The sequence below is a fragment of the Mauremys mutica genome, chromosome 7 (genome assembly GCF_020497125.1).
Source record: "Mauremys mutica isolate MM-2020 ecotype Southern chromosome 7, ASM2049712v1, whole genome shotgun sequence".
Lineage (NCBI taxonomy): Eukaryota > Metazoa > Chordata > Testudines > Geoemydidae > Mauremys > Mauremys mutica.
The window spans coordinates 120,856,449-120,873,816 of NC_059078.1; the positions used below are offsets into that span (position 1 = coordinate 120,856,449).

The 17,368-nt window shown below is 43.3% G+C and overlaps 1 protein-coding gene across 5 annotated transcripts in view; it reads right to left on the minus strand.

Annotated features, from left to right (window-relative positions):
* The window catches only part of MXI1 (MAX interactor 1, dimerization protein), an 81,582-nt gene that overhangs the window by 18,705 nt on the left and 45,509 nt on the right, over positions 1 to 17,368 (minus strand). The gene's annotated exons all lie outside the window — the stretch shown is intronic.

Sequence of the window (17,368 nt, forward strand, 5' to 3'; positions counted from 1 at the left end):
CTAGCTTGGTACAACCAGCAGTCTCTTTGAAAGGAGCCTAGGACTGGAAGAGGCATGTTGCCTCTCAGAATTGAAACACATTATTATTGGTGATCTGTGGAGAGGCTCGAACAGCACCTGTGCGTATCATAACTGATTCAAGTCAATGCTATTAGTCACTTTCCGGAGCACGCTTACTCAGCCATACTAAAAAAGCCCAAACATTGCAAAATCTACAAAACCCACAACACTTCTCAGCTTATCATCCTGTATTCTCACAGTATTCTCACACACAGTATTTCTAGTTAGAGTCTCATTTTCTTAAAAATATTATCAAATGGATCCTGGTGTTTTATGCATAGACATATAGAAAACACCCACTACACATGCCAGAAGCAAAGCACACACAACGCAAACATAATTTCAGACTTTTAAAATAATATTATTGTTAAAAATCAATTTAAGCAGCAAGGACTTGCTCTATAATAGATATGTGACTGCTGATGAAAGAATAAAGGATGCTATCAGCCAATTATTTGGGTGTATTTATATTTTCAAATATATTTCCTGTTTTGTAAAATTACAGGTAAGGAATATGCAGAGTATCACAGTTATATAATGACCTTGTATTAAGAGTCAATGTCTGTAATATACACAAACATGAGGGGAAAAAAAGTAGCGCGATTCTCTAAATTACAAAGCTAATCAACAACTTTGAAAGCCAAGATGTTGTTAATGCTCATTAATATGAGACTCAAGATTTACCCTTTCTTTTACGAAACCATATTTGGTCATCTTCAATTGGGGGGATGAAAAAAAATCACAATTCTTTGATCAAAATAACTACAAATGCGGCAGCTGGGAATGTCTGTTTACACCAGCAGTTCTCAAACTGTGGGTCGGGACCACAAAGTGGGTCGCAATCCTGTTTTAATGAGGTCACCAGGGCTGGCGTTAGACTTGCTGGAACCCGGGGCAAAAGCCCAAGCCCCATCGCCTGGGGCCAAAGCCTGAGGGCTTTAGCCCTGGGTGGTGGGGCTCAGGTTACAGGCCCCTGCCTGGGGCTGAAGCTGTGGGGTTTTGGCTTTGATACATACCTCCCCTTCCCCCTCTGCCTGGCGCATGAGGCTTGGGCAGGGCTCAGGCTTCAGCCCCCCAGGATCGTGTAGTAATTTTTGTTGTCAGAAGGGAGTTGCGGTGTAATGAAGTTTGAGAACCCCTGGTTTACATACAGGGTTTTATACCACAAGGAAAGCATGTGCTCTTAATCCAACGCCTCTTCACCCTGTCAGAAATATTTAGGTAGCCATCAAATATCTACTGTCCCATTCAGCTACAGAGGGCATGCATCTGGAACAGACGAAGCAGTGCATGTAATCTAATCTTGTAGCTGTGAGCCATCCCAGGAGAAAAAAAAAGTTACCAATTAAGAGAAAAGCACCATAAATATAGCAAATGTGTGGTTGAAAAACAGCACTGTAATTGGGCAAAGGGATTTAAAGAGACCCTATACCATTATCTCCTATTAGCTATGGATTTCTGTAGGTGAATTAAATCAGTGAAATAATACTGATACTGTATTTTAAGAATCTGGAAATTCCTCACACTGGGTGCCATGTTCAGTGCTGATGTTAAGTTACTGTGCATATTATACAACAGGGGAAGCGAAACAGAAAAAAAAAAAGACACATCAGTGGCAAAGTAGTGTACATCGCACCACTTGTACAGGAGATCAGGACCTAGTGCCAAAGTGTGTAAAGCCTTTGATAGAAACCCCTGTGACTGAGAACAGAATCTGGCCCAGTGGATCAAAAAATGCACATTACTTATTTGTTATTCCGTGGGAGCCAGCTTCAGATCTGGGTGCTGGTGCAAATGGGATCAGTACTCCAAAGAGCTGAATTTGCCACCAAGAAAGTCAGGAACTATGTGGATCTAAGTAAAGCTCTATCTTATTTAACATCCATCTTCTTCTGCACCTTTGACCTGCCAAGGGAATAGGACTAAGGCTGCCTCCTACCATTGCTCCAGCCTCGGAACAATGGAAATGCGTGAAACTGACCATCTGGGAATCATTTTCTTGGGCAACAAGCAAAGCAAATGTATTGATGGGAAATTAATATCAGTTGTGTTGACTTTGTTTTTTCAGCTCAACAATCCTTCCCATGTGATTCAAGGAGTCACTTTATTAAGAACAGATTCGTGCTAGTTGAACGCTAGATCTGCTGTATAAGGTTACTCAAGGCCCTTGTCTCAGTAAGTGATACAGTGAAAGGCACGGTTCTAATTTCTAAAGAACAAGGACAGCTGTAGTCCACACCACTAACATTTGTGGAAGGATTAGCTGCCACGTGCTCACTTGCTCAGTACCCATCCTGCAATGGAAGGGTCAGGATTCAATCTGGGAATAAATCAGAAGACGATTTTGGAGAGGGGAAAAAATAAAAAAAAGGAGCTGTAACGTGGTCTTTACGTCTGTTTCTACTTGTTCAGTATCAAACTCTGGGGTAGAACTTATCAAACAAAGCCACATAAGTTACAACTACAGAACTATCTTCAATAATAACGCATTATATATTGCACCCACCCTGTAAAAGTAAGGCACTGGCAAAGCACATTACATACTTCTGTACTGCTCAGGAGAATCTCCAAGTAGTGTTGTTAATTTGGAACACAAAAATGACTCTCCATACACTACCATTTCCATGCACTGCCTACACTACGCCCACTCCCTGCATGTATCAACTAAATCTCTGATTTTTTTTTTAAATGCCATTAAGGAATTTTGATTGAAAGTCATCCAGTCAGGAATGGCTTTTAATTCAGTTTGATGTGCGGCTTACCATCATGAAAAACAAATAACTAATCTCTGAGTGGAGATTTATAGCCTTTCCCAGCAAAAGTCTGACCCGTTTGGCTGCATTCTGATGTGTTTTTAGGCCATGTAAAGTGGCAACTTCAAAGAGCAGAATTTTCAGCTAACTGCATGTGTAGGAAGGAAGCATGATCTAGTGGAATGGGGACTGGGTTCAATTCCCAGCTATGCCACAGACTGCCTATGGGATCTTGGGCAAGTCATTTAGCCTTTGTGTCCCTCAGTTCCCCATCTGTAAAATGCAGCTAATACAAATTCCCTACCTCACAACAATATTGTGAAGCTTAATCCATTAATGTCTGTCAGATGCTCAGACAGTACAGTGATGGTGGCCATGTATAAAGCACCAAGAGAGAGATGCATGGTTTGAAGTGTTAATTATTTAATACAGTATTCACACACCAGGTTAATAACCAGCACTGGGTGTGCATGAGTTTTAATAGATCGAATCCAATTAACACTATAAAACACACACACAACTATACCAACCTCTGAAAAACCTCTTCTTGCAGGCTGTACTTAGGTGGAATTTATACTGAAGTCCAAGGGATCAGTTTGGACTGCACGATCAGGCTGATTTTGCTGACCCAGCAATCATAAGTATTTACAGAGCTTTTCTTCTTTAAACTACCAGTCTTCCCTGCATTAATGCCAACCCCTTTTGTCCAAAAAATAATGAGTCATCTCCATCTCAAATGATCAGATTGGCTTAGAGAGTCACATGGTTTTTGAAAATAATAAATGTGGGGATCTTTTTAGTTTCCTTCTGGGTTTTGAATTTTTAAGTTACATTTGGGTCATGTGTTTATGCTTTTCTCTGAAGCCATGAGAGCAAGAAACTTTTTTTTTTTTTTTAAAATATGAAAGGAGAGTTTCTCACTTAAGGCACTGGATCTTTAATAAAAGCAGCAAATATCAGACTTAAGATAAATATGTGAGACTTAGCAACACTGACTATCTTCATTTTAAATCCCTGAATTGTTTTAACAAATGCTCTTTATTTTATTCTTTAAAAACTGGAAAATCCAATCTGGCTACCCAGAATGACTTAGGGATGAGTCACTAGGCAGCACTCCTGGATAGCACATTCTAAACACCAATGACTCCGGTGTGGAAGGTTTATGGAAATCCACTGCTTCTGCTTTGTGCATTTTCAGAAAGCTTGCTGCTTTAGCAAGTGCTGATTATTCACAACCCTGCTCAGCCCACAGCTTAAGCCCTCCTACGCCCACAATACTAAGTTTTCCCACAGATCTCTGGGAAAAAACTTTCCATCAACAAAACCCCAACTTGAGTGTGTGACTCAAGAGGACCTTATCAAGGCTTTGTGAAATCATATCACAGCAAATAGAGGCTGCCTTCCCTCCTGAAATCCTTTTGCCGAAATGTATCCCCATATGTGCTTTATCCAGCAAACATCAAGCCTGTAAGCTGCTTTTCCAAGCCAAGAAAAGTTTAGAAAGGGTCATGCTGGAGAGCACAGTCACTGCACATTTCCTAAGAGGGTCATATTACCCAGAATATCCTACAGGGACAAACTGTTCTTCTGATCTGGATTCCTACTTCTTCAGGCATCAAGGGAGGCGTGGGGAGGGGGAGGGGCAGGGGGTGGATGTTGTGTTTTGTGAACCATCTTCAGTGTCTAAATGAACATTCACACTCATCCTTCAAAGGTAATTAAATTTGCTCAACATTCAGACCTTTCCTCTTAAGGTACGAAAGACATATGGAAGGTTGATTTTTAGCCTGATTTTCATTGCTGGTTCTCTCACTGAACCATTGTGCAAACTTTAAAATCCAGCTCAATCCAGAGCCTCCCTTTCTCCATCTAGTTTACAGGATCTGCAAGTGCTACAAAGGCAGCCTGCTGAGACTCTGGAAAGTAAAGGACAGTTTTGCATCACTCAGCTGTGACCCCACCCAGGGGCGGCTCTACAAATTTGGCCGCCCCAAGCAGTCATGCCCGGGAGGCGCCCCCGAGCCGCAGGAGCAGCGGACCTCCCGCGGGCATGACTGCGGAGGGTCCGCTGGTCGCTCGGCTGGACCTTCCGCAGCTGCGGGCGGTTCGCTGGTCCTGCGGCTCCGGTTGAGCTGCCGCAGGCATGCCTGAGGGAGGTCCAGCCGAGCCGCGGGACCAGCGAACCGTCCTCAGTCATGCCTGCGGGAGGTCCACTGGAGCCGCCGGCCGAGCGTCCCCTCCGCAGTCATGCCTGCGGCAGGTCCGCCTGCCCAGCCTGCCGCGCCCCCGGGAAAGGGCCGCCCCAGGCGGGTGCTTGCCCCGCTGGGCTCTGGAGCCGGCCCTGACCCCACCAATTGACTGAGGGAGAGGCAAATGATTACTTTGGAAAGGGAGTTCCACCTGATCCTCCCACAGCTGGAAAGCAATGATGCATGGATGGGAGTAGGGGATTGAAGTAAGGGGGGTGGGGGAGAGGAGATTTTCAAGGCCTTATGCTAGATGCAGCTTTTTTTAAGAGAAAATCCCTGCCCTTAAAAGCTCACAACCTAAACAGACAAGGCAGACAAAGCTTTGTGGGGAAGGGATATGACACACAAGCAAACTGAACACTGGGATGGTTTGTGAACATCACATTAGTGCCAGGATTTTAAATTTTCTGGGTGGGATTTTGCTGGGATGGAATTAGCTAATGAGAGACCAAGGAAGAGAGGGGACACTGGAGTGGGGAGCTAGATAGAGTGAAGCTGAAGTGAAGAAACTGAGTTGGAGCAAACACCCAATCAGCACAGAGGAAAAAACATCTAGAGTAGAAACTGAAAAAAGCAGTTGGACACTGATGACGTCATCAGTGTCTGAATGTCCCTCTCCAGTTGCTCCCATTCATGATCACATAGACCAACTCCCTGTCCCATCTGTGATTGCACAATGTCCCCAGGGGAAGAGCAGAAATTGGTTACATCAAAGTATTTTGTGTATTTTTAGCTTCTTTTAATGCAATTTAACAGCTGGAAGCAAAGGAGAGCCAGCACCATGTGACCGGCCAGCTCTCTACAAACCACCAGCAAGTTTTCTGCAGGCCACCAGTAGTTTACCGGTGTACAATAAACCCAGCACAATGGGGCCGCTGGGCCTCAAGGTGCTACTGAAACAGTGGAAAATAATTATATTTTCTGAGATCTTCTTGGATTGCGGAAGAGCAGGGAAGCAGAAGAAGTGCCATCACTAAAAACCTTTAAAACCAGACTGGACAACGCACAAGTAAATATTCTGCAGGGAGCAAGTCACAGTTAGCAAGAGAAAGCACTAAAAGACCCAAGAGACCAGATAACGTTTTTTCAATGAACTATATTAATTTCCTACCTTTCCTTCTTCAAACTCACTCCTTCCTGAAATTCAGAGACCCGGCAGTCCCCACGTAGGAACTGGCTAGTAACCACACTCACTATTGAGCCAACCCCAGTGTATTACGCAGAGCAAAGGACTCAATGCGCTGGGTATTTAAGCAGTGTGGGAATGTCTCTCCTGGGAGGAGGTAGTGCAGAATGTACCATCCATCAGTCTCCCAAGTGCCATGTTGCTAGGAGAGCCAAGCAATCTCCCTACCACAACATATCTGTATTTGCGAGTGCGGGGAAGGGAAAGTAAATACGATTATGCATCAAAGGAGAGGTCTGGCTGCCTAGAGAGCCTCAAAGAGCACTGCTCTAGGGCCTTGGTAGAGCTGCAAAACATAGTGGTTGCTTAGTTACAGCTGTTCCAAGTTCTGAGTAACTTACAAATTCCCCTTGTGGAGGCATGCTAGCTTCCAAAGCGCCTCCTGTTGTCTTCTCCCATTCCTACCTCTCAGCCCATAGCTGAACATCTCCCCAAACTCCCCCCACACCTTCAGAAACTTAAATCAGACCTGGGTTAGTCCTTACAGGTATCAGTACTCTTCCCCTTCCTCAACCAGCCAGTCAGGTTGGCACAGACTTCTGCTCTTCTTCACCCCCACAAAACACTGGTCCCATTCCCCCTCAGAATTAGCACACCCCCTTCCTTACACCAACAGTGTCCTCTCCCAACATGGCCACATCCCACCAACTCAGAGATTGGGGATGGGAAGGCAGTAAGATAAGACATGTAGATCTGGGTTCCATCCCCAGCTTCTGCCACTGAGTCACAGTGTAATGTTGGGACCTTTTCTGCCTCACTTTCCCCTGATCTGTATCCATTTTCTGGGAGGTAACAATCTCTACCTCTGTAAAATGCTATGAGATCTACAGATGAAACAAAGTGCTATATACATAAATTATACAAGAAAACCATTCAATACTTCCCTGGACAGAGGCTTAAATCAGTGGTTTTCAACCTTTCCAGAGTACTGTACCCATTTCAGGAGTCTGAAGCCCAAACCCTGCCACCCGGGGCTGAGGCCTGAGCCCCACCGCCTGGGGCTGAAGCATGTAACTTAGCTTTGTGGGGCCCCTGTGGCATGGGGCCCCAGGCAATTGCTCTGCTTGACACCCCCTAATGCTGGCCCTGCACTTGCGACCCCCCCCAAAACCCATCCCATGACCCCCAGGTTGAGGAAGTCTAATCTAGACGAGTGGATGTACCCCCTAGAACAGAGGTGGGCAAACTATGGCCTGCGGGCCACATCCAGCCAGGCAGCGTGGCTGCCAGTCCTGCTGCTCTAAGCAGCATGGTAAGGGGGGGAAGCGTGGGTGTTGGATAAGAGTAGGGAGCAGTTGGATGGGGCGGAGGTTCTGGGGGGGGGGCGGTCAGGGGATGGGTAACGGTGGGAGTTGGATAGGCGTGGGAGTCCCAGGGGGCCTGTCAGGGGGAGGGGGTGTGGATAGGGGTTGGGGCAGTCAGGGAACAGGGAGGGTTGGATAGGGGATGGGGTCCCGGGAAGGCAGTTAGGGTCAGGGGCAGTCAGGGGCAGGACTGGGAGCGGGAGCCAGGCTGTTTGGGGAGGCACAGCCTTCTCTACCCGGCCCTCCATACAGTTTTGGAACCCCGATGTGGCCCTCAGGCCAAACAGTTTGCCCACCCCTGCCTGCCCTAGAAGATCTCTGTGTACCCCCAGGGGTATGTATACCCTGGTCGAGAACCGCTGGCTTAAATTAAGGCATATTCCCATTGGGAAGAATTGTGCAGTTAAAAAGAACAGCAGAAAAAGGTATTCCTGAACATACAGGACATGGCTACTTTAAATGTAAGCACATTTTAAAACACACATCAGAATACAAGCCACTCCCTTTCCCTTTTTACGCCCCCCCAGACCCATGTTCTCTCTCATGTCATGTCCTTCCTTGCCCATGCTAGTTTGTAAGCTCTTGGGGCAGGAATCGCGTTTGCGGTCTGAGAAGGATCAGGCATAACTATGGTGCTGTACAAATAACAGGCATGTAGTTTTCAGAAGGGCCTACGTGATTTAGAAGCATAAATCCCTGTGACAGTCAAAAGTCAGTGGAATGCGTACTCATGAGGGTGCTTCTACATTGCAAGAAAAGAGGCACAGCCGCAAGTCTCAGAGCCCAGTCGTCTGACTCGGGCTTGCAGGGCTCATGCTACAAGGTTAAAAGCAGCAATGTAGATATTCTTGCCTGGGATCTGAAACCCAGGGAGAGGGGAGGGTCTCACAGCCTGGGCGCCAACCCAAGCCATAACATCTACAGTGCTGTTTTCAACCCTCTAGCATGAGCCCTGCAAGCCTGCGTCATAGCCAAGTGGTTTTTTGTTTGTTGTTGTTGTTTTTTGCAGTGTAGATGTATCCTAAGTGACTTAGGTGCTCTGAAAAGCCTAGATCAATAATAGGTCTAAACACACAGATAGTAGGTTCTACTTGACTTTACATTAATGTCTAGATTCAATGCAAATGTTTATTACTTACAATTATAGTAAGTAACATAGCAACTTATAAGAAAGTGCATTTATCAGAAGTGGAACATGTGTTAACCCAAAGATACAATTCACAGCAGCTATTTCTACGAAGGCAACACTGTGTTTCAAGCTTCTGTCCTGTTTCCATTGGTGCTTTTAGTGTGTTTGCTATCTAATTTTACTTCTATTGATAAATCAATCCAAGTGTCCTGCCACAGGGTTGCATTACACAGTCAGTTATGAGCTGGTATAAACCCCCCACCTCCAGAAAAGCGTGTATGCTAAAGTTAGTCTCGCAACTTTCCCCATTCACCACAGCCCCCCCTCTCAAGAAGCTAGGTCCTCAACCTAGATTCCTGGGCAGAGTAACAGCAAAGTCATCTGATGGCTGCAAGAGCATTTTTTTAAAAATAATGCATGCTGTTTTATGTATTTTCTCTCAAAGATAAATACCGGTAATTAACAGGTGAAAAACAAACTTATTTACAATCATAGTGAATTTCAGGCAGCGTAAACTTCTTGATACAGGCCATGGTTGAAAGGCTGCCACAAATATTTTAAACTCAACACACATTGGAAGACACACATGGGTCTACACACAACACTGGGATCCAGGATGTCCCGAGTTTTATCTAGGCTCTGAAACTAACACCGTCCACAGGCTCGAGCAACTCTCACAACATCTGTGCCTTAGCTTCCCTTCTGTAAAAAAAAAGGACAATACCAACCTCCCAGGGGCATCATGAGGATTTATTAAGTGCTTTGAAGATAAAGAGCACTGGGTAAGTGATAATACATGTTTCTCGACAAATAAAATCTCAGACAGGCAGTTACAGAGCCATCAGCCTTCCCTATCACACTCTGCTGAACGCCAGGTGGGGATGTGGCACTGGTATAGGTATGGCCTGTGTTATCGGATAGTCGCCCTTGCTAATGCTGCAGGCGGTCTCCTCGGCACTAAGGGATGGGAGGAGAATTCCTGACCCCTAGCTGCACATTGCCCATTTAATTGTTTTACTGTTGTCGCATGTGCTGTTTGGGAGTCAACCCGCATGGTCTGTTTGCCCACAGCTGTGCAAACCGCTTTTGTGCAAGAAAGAGTTGCAGGTGGTGATATGGAGAGACAAAGATCAGGGAAGGACAGAGCTATTCACAGCCAAACAATCTCAACTAGACTAAAATAATGTTAAGGGGAGGTTACTCCCCTCTCCCGCACTATTCCAAGAATCTCAGTTACAGGGAGAGTTTGCTTAGATACCACAGCTCACGGGATGCATAAACCACCCAACTCTTTGGCCCCCTAATAAGAGGGCCAGCTCAGCTCTAGCATCTAGACCCAGAGGCTTCATACTCGTTCTCAGCCAGGAAAAGAAGCGGTGTCCACTTGTGGCCAAGAACAGCTAAAATGGGCACATAGGATGGAGGACTGCTCAGGAAGCACGAAGATGGGGGCGTCTTTGGGTCAATTGTAGCCCTGTGGCCCCTGGTAGTGAAGGAGGAAAGGGGACTCAGGGGACAGACAGAGACGAAGGAGGAACATAAGAACTGTCATACTGGGTCAGATTAGTGGTCCATCTAGCCCACTATCCTGTCTCTGACAGTGGGCAGTAACAGAGATTTAGGCAGAGTGTGCAGAACAGGGTAGCTGGTGTGATCCACCCTGTCTTCCCCTCACAGCTGGGGTTTAGGGTCACCCCAAGAAATGGGCTGCATCCCTGACCATCCTGGATAATAGCCATCGATGGACTGATTCTCCATGAACTTTTCTAGTTCTTTTCTGAATCCAGCAACAATGAGTCCTGTGGCACCTTAAAGACTAACAGAATCCAGTTATCCTCTGGACCATCACAACATCCCACGGCAATGAGGTCCACAGGTTAACTGAGTGCGTGAAAAAACTACTTCCTCTTGTTTGTCTTAAACCTGCTGCCTATTAATTTCACTGGGTGACCCTGGTGTTTGTATTGTGGGAATGAGTTAACAACACTTCTGTATTCACTTTTTCCAAACCATTTATGATGTACAGATCTCCCTCATATCCCCTTCTACTCTCTTAGCCATCTCTTTTCTAAGCTAACCCTAATCTTTTTAGTCTCTCCTCGTACAGGAAGAGAACGAGAAGGAAAATAATGAGGAAAGGAGAATGTTTTAAAGAGGGAGGAGGAGTGGTGGTGGTGAGAGGTATGTAACAAAGAGAAAAGGAAAAGGTTCAGTTATGGTAAGCGTGCTAGCCTGGGACATGAGAGCTCAACCTCTGCTCCACCACAGACTTCCTGTGCAACCTCGGTTTAGTCACTTAGGGGCTGGTCTACACTGGAAAATTAGATCAACCCAGCTACATCACTCACAGATGTGAGAAATCTACACTCAAGAGAGATAATTAAGCTGACCTAAGTCCCCATGTAGACAGCGCTAGGTCAAAAGAAGAATTGTTCCACTGACCTAGCTACAATCTCTTGGGGAGGTAGATTTACTACAGCGACAAAGAACCCACAGTTGCAGCACTGCAGCTGTAGCATTTTAAGTATAGACATAGCCTAAGTGTCTCTGTGCTCCCGTTCTCCATCTGTACAATGGGGATAATAGCACTGCCTAGCTCACAGGGGTGTGGTGAAGATCAATTGAAAGATTGTGAGGTGCTCAGACACTATGGTGATGGAAGCCATATAAGCACTTCTGATAGAATAAAACAAAAGGAGAGAAAACTTTCTTGCCTACATTTTCTATTCTAAATTAAATCCCCTTGTTATCACATACATGTGGGGTAGCTGCATTAGAGATATTACAATTCCCCCTGGCATTTTTGTTCTGTGCTGCTCTTATTATAAACAGTGGGAGGCAATTCTAAATCCTGTCAGAGTGTACAAAGCCCTTAAAGTTGTAGTTAACTGGTAGCCCATTTCAGAAATTATGTTCATTACTTCATCTTCTCTGAGGCAGGAGTTCCCCGTGTGGTTTTTAGCTAATGCTGCTTATGGACCCATGAGTAATGTTATCCACTTGAACATGGCAAGTCATTGCATCAGAATCTCTGACTCTCAACACTTCAACAAACAGCACTTCAAGCTATATAGAGGAAAAAGCCTGGGAAGCCACTGGAGACAGATTTGGGAGAGCCAGAAGAAAAGCCTGCCTTCCTGTATTATTTGCGTGCTTGCAAAACTACACTTGGAAAGCAGATTGCTCATCTGTGTATCTAGGGATAAATACTTCCCTAGTGTAATGCTACCAAGTTCTGTGAGGGTTCACCATCGACGAATTTGGCCTTGGTCTTCATTTTTAGGCCCATCCATAAATGTAACAAAGACAGAAGTCATCCTAAAATAAAGTCTTAGCAACATGCTGAAATGGAAACTTGAAGATTCAAGTTTCGGCAGAGATTCAAGATTCTTGATCCAGAGCTGGCTGTGGTGCATTCCAGGTTAGATACCATCTAGGTACAGATTATGTCTTCCACTTTTCTCTACACAGCTCCCAGGCCTCTCCTGGGCCCCTTAAGACAATGAACAAACAGGAAGCCACCATTTTATACTTCTATTGACTGCAGCAGAAATTATATCTAGAGCGCTTTGAATGCAAGAAGTCAATCCATAGGAGGTTCCTGCTTTAGAACTGCAGGTTTCCTCCAAATGTGTGGGCTCACTTTTGGGACACAAAAGAGGAATGAATATATTTTCTACACCAATTCCTCATAGGAGTGCTAAGGAAGTGGTGGTAACTTTTCTTTCTACATATTTGCCTTGACTTGATAGTCTGGGCTCGGTATCTCTGGATGGTGACCTGAAGCAATCTAAGCCAGGTCTCTACAGTTACTGTTTTGGAAAACTAATCACAAAGATTCCATCTAGGATTTGGGAGAACTGTAACTATAGGAAGGTGCTCTAGGTTACATCTCTAACTCCCAAGTTCTGTGCATTATTCAGTAAGGAGATGGAAGCAGCTGTGCAAGAGCTCAGGAAAGAGGAGCCAAAAATCAGGAATCTCCTAGTCAATAGCTTTATTTGCTCCTTGTCCTTGATGATGCATAATAAACTCCTGAAAGGTTCCCCAGAGAGAGAGCGCTCATGTTTTTGCTTACTTTTAACGTTTAAAGCATCAGTGACATCAAATCTCACCTTCCCCATTTTTAATGGACGTTTCCTTGGAGGATCAGAGAACTGGTGCAGAACCTTTCAGAAGGCCTCAATTTAAAGGGGTGGGGTTACTGAATGTATCACCAAAATGTATTTTCTTCCCCGTTTGTCAGATGTTTATTTTTGCTACCAGCTATTTAACTCAAAGTATGGTTAACAATTCCTTCCCCATTCACTTTCTCAGTTTTACTCTCTGGGTATTTGTTGTACCTAGGGCTGTTGATTAAATCGCAGTCAACTCATACAATTAACTCAAAAAAATTAATCGCGATTAAAAAATTAATTTGTAGAACACAAATTATTATTAAGGTTTTCTTTATATAGCGCTTTTATCCAACACGCTTTACAATAGTTAGCTAACGGTACAAACAACATTTGGAAAGATCATTAAGTGGTCCGCTGAGACCCTCAGCTACTTTCAAGTGGTCCGTGAAAAAAAAAAAAAGCTTGAGAACCACTGCTCTATACAGATGAGGACATAGATGTTCCAACAGATAATGATAACACCATGTTGGTTTACCAAAATTGCCACTTTACAAAAAAGCAAGGAAGTTATCTCACAGCCATGAATCGTTCGTTTATACCACAGCAACCACATCCTTCCAATAACTCGAGAGACTAGAAATGTTTAAAAAGTAGAATGTCAGTTACACCTGCTGTCTTTATAACATTAGACTTACTACTAAGCAAATCTAGTTTATTTTTTATATTTAAGTCTGAGAAACAGAGAGCGTACTTTAACAACTGGATCCTAATAAACTTCAAAGCTCAACAGTCAGCTTTTCAACAGTTTTCTATTCTGCAAATGACCAATCTTTCCTCAGGGGCCAGAATTTTAGGGGAAAAAAATAAAGGAACTAAAATGTGCTTCTAAAACAACAACCTATGCGTTCTTATTTCTTTAAAGGGGATGCTTCTTTTGACATCAACATGCTTTCACTGGGAATCTCTTCACACTTCCATTGCACAGCCTTTTGGAAGTGGAATAGTTATTTTAAATACTCTTCACTATTTGACAGCCTGGGGGCCAATTCCTGAGCTCTTTACTCTGGCTCTAATTCAGGAAAACATCTCCAATCAAAAAAGCACTTAAACATATGTGTGTGTCCCACTGAAATCAAAATGCTTGGTATTGTGCACGTTCTATAGTATTTCCTGACTCAAGGCCTCATACATTTGGAATTTAGGATTTGATTATGTATTATTAATTTCTTGAACTCCAATTAAGCTACAGCACTCGACCCAAGGTTTAAGAATCTGAAGTGCCTTCCAAAATCTGAGAGGGATGAGGTATGGAGCATGCTTTCAGAAGTCTTAAAAGAGCAACACTCCGATGCAGAAACTACAGAACCCGAACAACCAAAAAAAAAATCCACCTTCTGCTGGTGGCATCTGACTCAGATGATGAAAATGAACATGCATCAGTCCGCTCTGCTTTGGATCGTTATCGAGCAGAACCCGTCATCAGCATGGACGCATGTCTTCTGGAATGGTGGTTGAAGCATGAAGGGACATATGAATATTTAGCACATCTGGCATATAAATATCTTGCGATGCCAGCTACGGCAGTGACATGAGAACACTTGGTCTCACTTTCAGGCGACACTGTAAACGAAGTGGAAAGCATTGGCTGAAGTAGGACTGAATGGACTTGTAGGTTCTAAAGTTTTACATTAAAAAATAAAACAATGCAGTTATTTTTTGTACATAATTGTACATCTGTAAGTTCTACTTTCATTATAAAGACACTGCACTACAATACATGTATTAGGTGAATTGAGATATACTATTTCTTTTGTTTTTTTACAATGCATATATTTGTAATAAAAATAAACATAACATGAGCACTGTACACTTTGTATTCTGTGTTGTAATTGAAATATTTGAAAATATAGAAAACATCCAAAAATATATTTAAATAAACGATATTCTATTATTGTTTAATCGCACAAATAATTTTTTTAATTGCTTGACAGCCCTACATATAGTTAAAGACAGGGTCTTTAAGTATCCTAGCCACCTAAGACCCAGATATATTACAGAAGCCCAAAACAACTATACCAGGGGTTGGCAACCTTTCAGAAGTGGTGTGCCAAGTCTTCATTTATTCACTCTGATTTAAGGTTTCCCATGCCAGTAATACATTTTAACGTTTTTAGAAGGTTGCTTTCTATAAGTCTATAATATATAACTAAACTATTGTTGTATGTAAAGTAAATAAGGTTTCTTAAAATGTTTAAGAAGCTTCATTTAAAATTAAATTAAAATGCAGAGCCCTTCCAGACCGGTGGCCAGGACCTGGGCAGCGTGAGTGCAAATGAAAATCAGCTCGCGTGCCGCCTTCGCGTACCATAGGTTGCCTACCCCTGAACTATACCATAAGATTACCATCATTGCATGCTCTCTACACCTTTTAAACCTTACCACTGAATAATCTGAGGGTAAGATGTACTCTTCTATTGGCTGAACCTTGCTGGAGATAAGGAACAGTAACTGGTTTCCACTTTATATGCAAGATATGACTCATCTCAAAGAGAAACAGAAATACTCACTCATTAAATAAAAACACACAAACACAAATATTTCCAACATGAGTATTAAAGACAGGTAACTACAAATTAACTTTAATATTTTGTAAAAAAAAAAAACCCACCACCACCCTGACAAACTTCAGTGCAATCACTTTACGTAAGAAACCAAATCAAAGAACATTAGGAAGGTAAAGGTCACTTGAGCATCAGAGTTATTTATTTGGGTACCAAATCCACAGCCTCCTTATCAAATCTCTGTGGTATTTTTGGACCATTCATCCTTCCAGAATAAAGTAATGTACATTCCTAGCTCAAATATTTTCATTATGCTTTTAACATTCAAACGCTTTCAGACATCAAAGAGGAACAAGACTATAATCCAGACATAGTCTAATTTCCTCAGCCCTGCAAAAATTGAGCTAGAGAAAAAACAGTGTATTTAAATGCAAGGATTAGTAAATGTTTTCTTTTTTCAGCCAGTACTCCTGTCCGCACTTGAAAGCAACTCTGTTTAATTGCTGAATGGGTTAAAGTAAAATTTAACCACATGCTAGACAGAGAACCTGAGTAAGGGACCTAATAGTGGACAATTTTGAAAATTATAGTGTGTATCAATAATGGGAGAGAACACTGAGATTCAAAAGGAATAATCTGTAATGACAGAAAAAAATAGCAACTGTCAGCAACAAAGATGATAGTACCAGGGCATTTACCTTTGCCATAGCTAAGTCTGGAGGTAGTGACATGACAAACTTAGACACAGCAAATAGAATGTGATGAAAATCTACACTGGAAGTGAGCCTCTTCTCTCAGAAACCATTGCTTTGGAGCCCAGAAATATATATTTCCAGCATGAAACTCATTGTCCTATTCTCAGTAATATATACTGGGACGCAATGACAGCTGCTAATTAGTTTTTCTATATCTGTAGCTATCTAAAGGATACCTAGTTATATGTATGTCACTGAATAAAAACACTACCTGAATGAGAAACTAGGAGCCCCTAAATAAACATGCACCAGTTTTCATTCCTCATGACAATTTACATGCCACTAATATTTAAAATAGGTGTTCTCGATCCATGTGTCCTTTAACTTGCCCATCACTGCATCTTCCACCATAGATTACGACAGTATTAAAAAGTGGCCCATTGCTAGCTCAGTGTCAACTTCTAGGGGAATAGGCTATCTCATGAGTTCAGAAGGTTCTCACAGGAACTGAAAATACCACAGCCAGATGTACAAAGCACCGCAGACAAGAGACATACAAAGCATGGTGGCAGCTACATATAGGAGGGCCTGCTCAGAGTTTGCTTATGTGCACTAGTCCACAAGGCCATTCTTCAATGGTTCTCTCTCTAAAAGAAGAAAACCAGGGGGCTTGAAGTTTCTAACATGAGCAGCACTGATCTGCACTGACTAGGGAAACGGTTGAAACACTATTAGTAGGTTTTCAGAAAAGACTGATTTTATTATGGTGGTAGCTTTCATCCTAGGGGAGATGGGGAATACGGAGTGTAACTATGGACATAGCAGAACGGGGGTGATAAAGATCATGCCCTACAAAGGTGGAATAGTGGGCAATAAGGAAGGCTTGAGTGAAACCACAGGAAACCAGCGCGTGATTTACAGAACAAAGAAAATTAATTCTGTAGATAAAGAGAGGGGAAGGAAACAAGGGCAGCATGTACTGTGAGGTGGCCCTACAAGGGACCCAAGAAGGTGGGGGGATGTCATCTCTATAGGTCTGGTTGTGACACAAACTTGGGCTGGAGTTTCCTAGATTAACCATACCTCACCCCCATGCCCTCCCCCATGAACCGAAGGGAAGATGCAGCAACGAGAACTCGTCTGTACACTCAAAGTAACCTACCATGTGGGTTTTTCCACAGGACAGGAGCAGCTAGCCTAGAAGACACTTTCTGCTCCAACTGACAAAAAAACAAGATTAATTTATAATGGAAACCCCGACACAACCTTAACTATAGCATCCTGACTGCAATGCTATAATCTGATCTGCGTGT